Here is an 11,531-nt window from a genome sequence, read left to right on the forward strand (position 1 = left end):
TCTATGTCCTTAAAGAATTCTGAGGCTAATAAAGGAGACAGAGAAGTGATTGGGCAATACTAATACAATCTATCAGTGCCAAGAGTGAGGGAAGCATAGGGCTGAGAGCACAAAGGCAAAACTGCAGCCCTGATAAGTAAAAGAGACATTCAGGTACAAACAATTGAAAAGGGAGAAATAAAGCTGTTACTATGTACAGGTAATATAATTGTCTTCATAAAAGAAACAAAACAAAAAATCCACAAATTATTAGGATTATTAGGTAAGCATGGCAAGGCAACTGGATATAATGTCAATACACAGAGATCATTGCATTTCTATACACCATCAACAAACAAATGCCATAGAAAACAATGTTTTTTTTAAAAAAAGAAAATAATATTTAAGAAAGGGGAACAAAATCATAAAGGACTTAGGCAAAATTATAACTAGAAGTTGTATAAGATCTATATACAAAAAAACCACAATACATTATTGAGAGATACATCCTCCACCAAGTAATTAAATCTAATGTTACCAACAAATACACAAATAGCATTGTGTATCCTGAGATGTGAAACTTAGTGACACAGTAGTCTGGCCAAAAATGGTTAACTTGAGTCTAAGCATGAGGAAACAATCATACAAAAAATTGCTGGCAAAAGTGTACGTCAGCACAATCATTTTAATCTAAATTGAAGGATATTTTTGCAAAACAACTAGCCTATATTTTCAAATATCATGAAAGATAAAATTCACATAGGTCAGTGACAGGCTGAAAACTGTCATTTAAAAAAAAAAGTTGGCTACAAAACACATTGAGAGAGCAATTATTCACCATGATCAAGTGGGATTTATCCCCGGGATGCAAGGCTGGTTAAACACTCATAAAGCAATCAATGTGGTAGATCATATCAACAAGAGAAAAAACAAGAACCATATGATCCTCTCAACAGATGCAGAGAAAGCATTTGACAAAATACAGCACCCATTCCTGATCAAAACTCTTCAGAGTGTAGGGATAGAGGGAACATTCCTCAGCATCTTAAAAGCTATCTATGAAAAGCCCACAGCAAATTTCATTCTCAATGGGGAAACACTAGGAGCCTTTCCCCTAAGATCAGGAACAGGACAGGGATATCCACTCTCACCAATGCTATTCAACATAGTACTGGAAGTCCTAGCCTCAGCAATCAGGCAACATAAAGAAATAAAAGGCATTCAAATTGGCAAAGAAGTCAAACTCTCCCCCTTGCAGATGACATGATACTGTACATAGAAAACCCAAAAGACTCCACCCCAAGATTGCTAGAACTCATAGAGCAATTCGGCAGTGTGGCAGGATACAAAATCAATGCCCAGAAGTCAGTGCTATTTCTATACACTAACAATGAGACTGAAGAAAGAGAAATTAAGGAGTCAATCCCATTTACAATTGCACCCAAAAGCATAAGATACCTAGGATTAAACCTAACCAAAGAGGTAAAGGATACCCTCAAAACTATACCTTAAAAACTACAGAACACTTCTGAAAGAAATTGAGGAAGAAACAAAGAGATGGAAAAATATTCCATGCTCATGAATTGGAAGATTTAATATTGTGAAAATGTCAATGCTACCCAGGGCAATTTACACGTTTAATGCAATCCCTATCAAAATACCATGGGCTTTCTTCACAGAGTTGGAACAAATCATCTTAAGATTTGTGTGGAATCAAAAAAGACCCTGAATAGCCAGGGGAATATTAAAAGAGAAAACCAGAGCTGGGGGCATCACAATGCCAGATTTCAGGTTGTACTACAAAGCTGTGGTCATCAAGACAGTGTGGAACTGGCACAAAAACAGACACATAGATCAATGGAACAGAATAGAGAATCCAGAAATGGATCCTCAACTCTATGGTCAACTAATATTCGACAAAGCAAGAAAGACAATCCACTGGAAAAAAAGACAGTCTCTTCAATAAATGGTGCTGGGAACACTGGACAGCCACATGCAGAAGAATGAAACTAGACCATTCTCTTACACCAGAAACAAAGATATACTCAAAATGGATAAAGATCTAAATGTGAACAAGAATCTATCCAAATCCTAGAAGAGAACACAGGTAACACCCTTTTTGAACTGGGCCACAGCAACTTCTTGCAAGATACATCTATGAAGACAAGAGAAACAAAAGCAAAAATGAATTATTGGGACTTCATCAAGATAAGAAGCTTTTGCACAGCAAAAGAAACAGTCAACAAAACTAAAAGACAACCTACAGAATGGGTGAAGATATTTGAAAAATGACCTATCAGATAAAGGGCTAGTTTCCAAGATCTATAAAGAACTTATTAAACTCAACAGCAAAGAAACAAACAATCCAATCATGAAATGGGCAAAAGACATGAACAGAAATCTCACAGAGGAAGACATAGACATGGCCAACAAGCACATGAGAAAATGCTCTGCATCACTTGCCATCAGGGAAATACAAATCAGAACCACAGTGAGATCCCACCTCACGCCAGTGAGAATGGGGAAAATTAACAAGGCAGGAAACCACAAATGTTGGAGAGGAGAAAGGGGAACCCTCCTGCACTGTTGGTGGGAATGGGAACTGGTGCAACCACTCTGGAAAACTGTGTGGAGGTTCCTCAAAGAGTTAAAAATAGATCTGCCCTACGACCCAGCAATTGCACTGCTGGGGATTTACCCCAAAGATACAGATGCAATGAAACGCTGGGACACCTGCACCCCGATGTTTACAGCAGCAATGTCCACAATAGCCAAACTGTGGAAGGAGCCTTGGTGTCCATCGAAAGATGAATGGATAAAGAAGATGTGGTGAATGTATACAATGGAATATTACTCAGCCACTAGAAACGACAAATACCCACCATTTGCTTCGACGTGGATGGAACTGGAGGGTATTATGCTGAGTGAAATAAGTCAATCGGAGAAGGACAAACATTATATGGTCTCATTCATTTGGGGAATACAAATAATAGTGAAAGGGAATAGAGGGGAAGGGAGAAGAAATGTGTGGGAAATATCAGAAAGGGAGAGAGAACATGGAAGACTCCTAACTCTGGGAAATGAACTAGGGGTGGTGGAAGGGGAGGAGGGCGGGGAGTGGGGGTGACTAGGTGGCGGGCACTGAGGGGGGCACTTGACGGGATGAGCCCTGGGTGTTATTCTGTATGTTGGCAAATTGAACACCAATAAAAAATAAATTTATTATTTTTTAAAAAGGAATATTACTCAGCCATTAGAAATGACAAATACCCACCATTTGCTTTGACATGAATGAAACTGGAGGATATTATGCTGAGTGAAATAAGTCAATCGGAAAAGGACAAATATTATATGATCTCATTCATTTGGGGAATATAAAAAATAGTGAAAGAGAATAAAGGGGAAAGGAGAGAAGATTAGTGGGAAATATCAGTGAGGGAGACAGAACATGAGAGACACCTAACCCTGGGAAACGAACAAGGGGTAGTGGAGAGGAAGGTGGGCAGGGGGTTGGGGTGACTGGGTGTCGGGTACTGAGAGGGGCGCTTGACAGGATGACCCCTGGGTGATATGCTATATGTTGACAAATTGAACTCCAATAAAAAAAAGAGAACAATCAGAATTTTTTAATATGGACTGTATATTCAAGAATAATAATGTACTAGTGTTAATTTTCTAAATGTGATCATTATATTGTGCTCATACAGAAGAATGTCCTTATACTTGAGAGTTATATGTGGAAATATTTGGGAGTAAAAATTCCTAATTTGAATGTAAGCTACTCTCAAGCGGTTCAGAATAAAAGAACATATTAAAACTTATGTAAATATAGAGAGCTAAAGTAAATGTTGCAAGGTTACACAGCTGCTAATTTACTACTCTTGTTGATATTTTATATAACCCTGACATTGTTCCAGAATAAAAAGTTGGAAAAAAAAACCTTATAAGAGCTATTTGTTTTTAAAACAAACTTTTTTTGTAAGATTTTATTTACTTATTCATGAGAGACAGAGAAAGAGGCAGAAGGAGAAGCAGGCTCCATGCAGGGAGCCTGACATGGGACTTGATCCCTGGTCTCCAGGATCAGGCCCTGGGCTGAAGATGGCAGCAGTAAACCACTGAGCCACCTGAGCTGCCCCTATAAGAGCTATTTTAAAGGATCTAGGTAGGGGCAGCCCAAGTGGCTCAGTGGTTTAGCGCCGCCTTCAGTCCAGGACCTGATCCTGGGGACCTGGGATCAAGTCCTACGTTGGGCTCCCATGGAGCCTGCTTCTCCCTCTGTCTGTGTCTCTGCCTCTCTCTCTCTCTGTCTCTCATGAATGAATAAATAAATTTTTTTTTAAAAAAGATCTACGTAATGGAGACAGTATTTACCCATCTTTCTAAATAGGAATACTTTAATATGATTACTATAGATTCAATGGAACCCCAATCAAAATATCACAGGGCTCGTTAAAAATTAAACTTAGGCAGCCCAGCTGTCTCTCATGAATAAATAAATAAAATCTTTAAAAAAAACTAAACTTAATAAGCTGATTGTAAGGGCCAACAATATCCTAGATATTTCCAAGAAGAATAGGGAGGAAGGATGTGTCCTACCAGTTATCAGAACATATTATGTAACAAAAGTAATTAAGACAGTAGGATGTTTATATTAGCCAATATGGTTTAGAATAGACAATCCCAAAGCATACCTATCATATAACATGACAGAAATGAAAAATGTGGAATTGGATCCATATTTCCCCATACATATAAAAAAAATCCACTCAAAATGGACTAAGGACCAAAATGGAAAATGTAAAACTTCAAAGCATTTAATATAAAATGCAGGTTAATATTTTTATAACTTTGACGTAGGAAATCATTTCTTAAACAATTTACAAAAAAAGAGATAGAAAGAAAAAGAATAATAAACTGAACTATGTTAAAATAATTACTTCTGAACATTAAAAGACATTTGAAAGAAAAAGAAGCAATAATTTACAAACTGGGGGAAAATAATTGTAACAGATAACCAACAAAGGATTTATATCAAGAACCTATAAAATGCCTCAAATCATTCAGAGAGGGAAAAACAATAGAAAAAGAACAAAAGTCATGATTGGGCACTTTACAGAAAAGGAAACCATACCTTCAATAAACATATGTTCAATTTCATTCATAATTGGATAAATGAAAATAAAGACTAAATGAAATCCCAATTATTCCCCCTCAATTTACAAAGATTAAGAAGTCTAACAATAACAAATCTTAGAGAGAATGTGAGTCAACCATTCTACTATACATTGAATATATACTAGGAGTGGAAGTGTCGATTGGCACAAACATTTTGAAAAACAATTTAGTATTATCTTAAAAAGTTGGATTGCCATAAACTCTACAACCCAGAAATTCCTCCTCAAGATATGTATGTATAAGTGTGAGTGTATAAAAGGAGACATGCACCAAGAGGTATATATAATAATATTTTTAGCAGTATTGTTTGTAATAGCAAAATAATGGAAACAACTCCAATGTCCATTGACAGGAAAATGGATAAATAAATTGTGATATAGCATTTACATAAAGGAATATGTATAGCAGCAAAATTGAATGAACTATGGTCCATATTAAAATTTGGATGAATCATAGTAACATTTGCATTGAAAGTAAAAAGCAAGTCTCAGACTGCATACAGCATGATACTCTTTTTATAAATTTCAAAAACAACTAAAACTAAAAAAACATGGTGTGTGTATGTGTGTGTGCATACATATAAAGAGAGGGAAAGGTGAGAAGGAGAAAGAGAAAAGAAGGAAAGAGGGAGAGCGGAGTGGGGATCTGTGCAAGGACTAATGATGACAATGTTATGAGCCAAGATTATAGATAAATCAGTTATGTATGACTGATGTCAATTAAGAAAAAGAAGAGGGGGCACCTGGGTGATTCAGTCAGTTAAGCAACCGACTCCATTTCCGCTCAGGTCATAATCTCAGGATTGTGAGATTGAGCCCCGTGTTGAGGTCCATGCTCAGTGGGAAGTCTACTTGAGATTCTCTCTCTCTCTCTCTCAAATAAATAAATAAATAAATCTTTTAAAAAGAAGAAGAGGAAGAAGAAGAGAAAGAGAAACCTAAGCAACCTGGGAGGGATTGGGGAAGGATTTCCAGAATCAAGTACACCTGAAGAACACTTAGGATTTACCCAGGTGAAGGAGGTATAAAAGGACTTTTCAGGAAAAATTAACATGCAAAGTCAACAAATCAGAACGTTTGGGTCTACTGGTTGCTAAAAATATCTGCATGGAATAAAAATATGAGTGGGAACTAGGCTACTGTGAGAAATGAGACTTAAAAACTATGAAGGTTTTAACCCACCTCCAATAGCCTCAACCACAAGGGGTGAGGTAGGACCTAGGAATATGACTGGGTCAGGGTCCTCCATTCCCTAGGTATAAGTTTTTCTCAATCTGTTTGGCCAGCAAGACTTCATCAAAGCAGCTATGACCTGAGGGATCTGAGCAGAGGTAGAATCAGGCACACAATTCCAAATCATCTTTTATCAGAACCCAAGGCCTCTGAGCCATGTGACAAAACATGAGAGACTCCTAACTCTGGGAAATGAGCAAAGGGTAGTGTAAGAGGAGGCGGGCGGGGGGGATGGGGTAACTGGGTGACAGGCACTGAGGAGGGCACTTGACGGGATGAACACTGGGTGTTACACTATATGTTGGCAGATTGAGCTTCAATAAAATAAAAAAAAATTAAAAATTAAAAAAAATAAAAATTAAATTAAATTAACCACACACACAAAAAAAGAGGAGGTTGGAGGGAGACTAACAAATCAGCACCACGGACAGAGGCCTCAGCAATAAATTTCTTGTCAGAGTGCAGGCCAAGCCTGGAAGACCTAGCTGAAATCTTTGGCAGACAAATCCCTGAAGACTCTGACACTTCAGGCTGGAGGAGTCCACTGACTGGAAGATCCAAGATCAAGAAACCATCATCCCTTATCTTTCCTGATATAATGGCTTCATGATTTCTCTTGTCTCCTCCCTGGTCTTTCTGCCTGTAGGCTCACACCACCCTAACCTCCATTTCATCCCCTCAGTGCTACCAGAGTGATATTTCTACATCTTGAATCTGACTATGACTCTAGAAACTTCCTAGCCTGGCATTCAAAGTCCTTTATGATTTCTCCTGCCTATATTTCTGACATGATTAGTCACCCCTGCTCCTACTTTGTTCATGACAAAGCTTTTCCTCCTACTTCTCTGATGACCCCCCCCCCCCCATCCTCCAAGCTCTACATGTTGGAAAATCCTTAAGACTCTGTTCTTGGACATTTTCTCCTTCTATTTCTACTCACCCTATTAGTAATCTTATCCCATCCCATGGCTTTAAACATATCTAACCTAGACCTCTACCATGGACTTCAGATTCATAACTCCAACTAACTACTTGATAGTTCCACTTGGACATCCAATAAACATCTCTAACAAAACACTTCATGCCATTCTCACAAAATGACTCCTCCCACCATCTTCCTCACTGCAGTAATTAGCAACTTTGTCTTCCAGTTTCTCGGGCCTTAAATTCCCCCCCCCCTTTTTCCCCCCATTCATTTCCCATAGCTAATCTATCAACAAATTTAGTCAGTTCTACCTGCAAAATGTGTCCATAAATCAATCATTTCTCCCTACCTCCACCTTGACCCAAATCACCATGACCTCTGTATTATTGTAGTAGCCTCTAAACTGACTCCCTGTTTCTGCCCTTGCCCCTTTCATTCTATTCTGATCATGTTACCTGGAGTGATCCAGTTAAAACATTAAGTGGGAACATACAATTTCTTTTATCAAAATCTTCTAATGGCTCCCTAATTCACTTAAAGTAAAATTTATAGTCTTCTCAACAGCCTACCCAGCCCTGAGTTATCTAGCCTCCTACTGCCTGTCTGATCTCATCTCCTGCTACTCTTGCATGGATAATTCTGCTGTAGCCATAGCAGTATCTTTCACTGTTCCTCAAAGGTGACACACATGCTCCTACCTTACAGCTTTTGCACTTTCTCATCTCTCTGCTTGAATACTTTATCCCCAGATTTTCACATGGCTCATTCTCACTTCTCCCCCAGGTCTCTGTTACTGCTGCATTCTATTGTCTTAGAATCAATAGTGTAAATCTTTCAACTTTGCCTTCAAAAAGTTTTCGGCTATTCCAGGTTCTTTGCATTTCCATGTATATTTTAGAATCAGCTCATCAATTTCTACCAAAAAAAAAAAAAAAAAAAGGCTGCTGGCATTTTGCTTAAGTCTGCACTGAATCTATACTCAATTTGAGGAAAACTGACATAGTAACAGTATTATCTTTCAACCACTGAACATGGTTCATGTCTTAATTTATTTAGGTCTTATTTTGGTTTCAGCAATAATTTGTGGTTTTAGTGTACAGATTTTACACATAACTTGTTAGACTCATTTATAAATATTCCATGTATTGTATTGTTGGATTTTTTAGTTATATTTTCTAATTGTTTGTTCCTAGTATATAAAAATACAATTATCAGGGCACCTGGGTGGCTCAGTCAGTTAGGCAGCTGCCTTCCACTCAGGTCATGATCTTGGAGTCCTGGAATGGAGCCCCAGGCCAGGATCCCTGCTCAGAGGGAAATCTGCATCTCTCTCTCTCTGCTCCTCCCCCTACTTGTGCTCTCTCTCTCTCTCTCTGAAATAAATAAAATCTCTTTTAAAACTACAATTGTGGGATGCATGGGTGACTCAGTAGTTGAGCGTCTGCCATCGGCTCAGGGCGTGATCCTGGAGTCCCAGGATCGAGTCCCACTTTGGACTCCCTGCATGGAGCCTGCTTCTCCCTCTGCCTGTGTCTCTGCCTCTCTCTCTCTCTCTCTCTGTCTTTCATGAATAAATAAATAAATAAATAAATAAATAAATAAATAAATAAATAAAATCTTTTTAAAAACCCTACAACTGTGACCTTTTATCTTGTGACTTTGCTAAAGTAATAATTATCTCTAATAGTTCTTTTGTAGATCCCCTATGATTTCTTATTTATAGGCTATGATCATATCACGTGTATAAAAAAGTTTTACTTTTTTATGTCTAACTATGTTCCTTCCTTGTCTTTTTTTTTCCTCTTTGCTTATAGCACTGACTAGGACCTTAGTACAATATTAAGTAGAAGCAATGAGAGCAGGTATCCTTGACTTCTCCCTAATCTGATAGTAAAAGTATTCCATCTTTCATCATTAACTATATTAGCCATAGGTTTTTCATAGATGCCCTTTATCACATTAAGAAACTTCTCTTCTACTCTTAATTTTCTTTCAGAGTTTTTCTTAAGAACAGTGAATACTTTTTTTTGCATGTATTATGATAATTGTACAGCTTTTCTCTACTTACTGTATAATATGGTAAATTACACTAGTTTATTTAGGTCTGGATTTTCTTCTTTATTATTCTTTGGCAGGGAGAGAGGAAAGAGATTTTAATTATAAATTTCATTTCTTTTATGATAGAAGGCTACTCAGGACATTCCTTTTTTCTTGAGTAAGCCTTGTAGTTTGTACTTTACTTTTTTTAAGATTTATTTATTTGTTTGTTTGTTTGTTTGTTTATTCATAAGAGAGAGAGAGGCAGAGACATAGGCAGATGGAGAAGCAGGCTCCCCGCGAGGAGACCAGTGAGGGATCTGATCTCGGGAATCCAGGATCATGTCCTGAGCCAAAGGCAGACGCTCAACTGCTGAGCCACCCAGGTGTCCCTGTAGTTTGTACTTTTCAAGAAATTCGTTCATTTTATCTAAATTGTCAAACTTATTGACATGAAGTCTTTCAAAATATTACCTTATTATCCTCTCCATATCTAAAAGATGTGTAGCTATGTTCTCTCTTTTCTCTTGACCAGTCTAACTATAGATAGATCTCATTTTATTGATATTTTCAAAGAACCAGCCTTTGGTTTAATTTTTTTCTATTGTTTGTTTTCTATTAAATGATTTCCATTCCTATCTTTATTATTTCTTTTCTTCTATTTATTTTAAATTTAATTTGCCTTTCTTTTCCTAGTATGTTAAGGTAGACATTTATATAATTAACTTCTAACCTTTTTTCTTTTCTAACATAAGAATTTAAATTATAAATTTTCTTCTATATAGTATTAGCCACAACTCTCAAATTTTAGTGCCCTTTGTTCTCTTTTCCTGCCTTCCTTTCAGTAGAGTTTTTGTTTGTTTTATTATTTCATCATATTTCCACCATTAGCCTGTTAGCCACACATCTTTTAATAGTAACTTACCACAATCAAATAATATTATGCTGCTTAATTCATATTGAAAGAAACGTAATAATATGCTTCTGTCTTCTTCCTATCCTTTGTTGTCACACATTTTACTTCTACATATGTTATAAACATCATAATACATTGTTATTTTTGCATTAAACAGTCAATTTAAATTTTTTTAACTAAGAAAAAATTTCTATATTTAACATTCCTGGTGCTCTTTGTTCCTTTGTAAAGGTCCAAATTTTCAGCTGGTATTATTTTACAATTTCTTTTAGCATTTTTATAGTGAAAAACTGTATGAATTCTCTCACTTTTTGTTTGTCTGAAAATGTCTTCACTTCCCTTCACTTGTGTAGAGTATTTTCACTGATGTATAAAAAGATTGGCATCTTTTTTCCTGCTCTTTCTGTTTGTAAAAGAGATTATCTCTTTGTCTTTTAGCTTGCATTGTTCCTAGTGAGAAATCGATGATAATTCTTATCTTTATTCTCCTGTATATATGTCTTATTTTCTGTCTGCCTCAAACATTTTCTCTTTAACTAGGTTTTTAGTAAATTTGTTATGGTGTACCTTGGCGTGGTTATCCTGCTAGAGTTTACTGAATTTCTTGGGTCTATTGTTTATAGCCTTCATATTTTAAAAAAGTTTGGCTCCTATTTCTTCAAATATTTTTTTGCCCCTACACTCCTGAGGCCCTGGTTACATATTTATTATATCACTTGCAGTTTTCCACCAGTAATGAGGCTCTATTCACTTTTTAAAGTCAAGTATTTTTTTTTCTTTCTCTGCTATGGTTTGGATTTTTTTATTGCTGTGTCTTCAAGATCACTGATGTTTTCTTCTTCCTTATCTAATCTAGTTTTTAAGTTATACAATATAATTTAGTTCAGATATTATACTTGTAAACTCTTAAAGTTCCATTTGGCAACTTCCACTTCTTTCCTCATACATTCATGTTTTCACTTAAATCTCTCGATAGATAGATAGATAGATAGATAGATAGATAGATAGATAGATAGAGATATATATATCTTTATAAATGTATATATATTTACATTAGCTACTTCAAAGTCTATGTCTGTTAATTCCATCATCTTTGTTGTTTCTGGGTCTATTTCTATAGATTAATTTCTTTCCTGGTTATAGGTCATACTTTCCTGTGTCCTTTCATTTCTAATCACTTTTATTGAATGTTAGATATTGTGAATGTTCCATTGTGGAAGGTCTGAATTTTGTTTCCTTCCTTTAAAGGATGTTAAAAGAATGT

Source organism: Vulpes vulpes, chromosome 10 (genome assembly GCF_048418805.1).
Source record: "Vulpes vulpes isolate BD-2025 chromosome 10, VulVul3, whole genome shotgun sequence".
NCBI classification, from domain to species: domain Eukaryota; kingdom Metazoa; phylum Chordata; class Mammalia; order Carnivora; family Canidae; genus Vulpes; species Vulpes vulpes.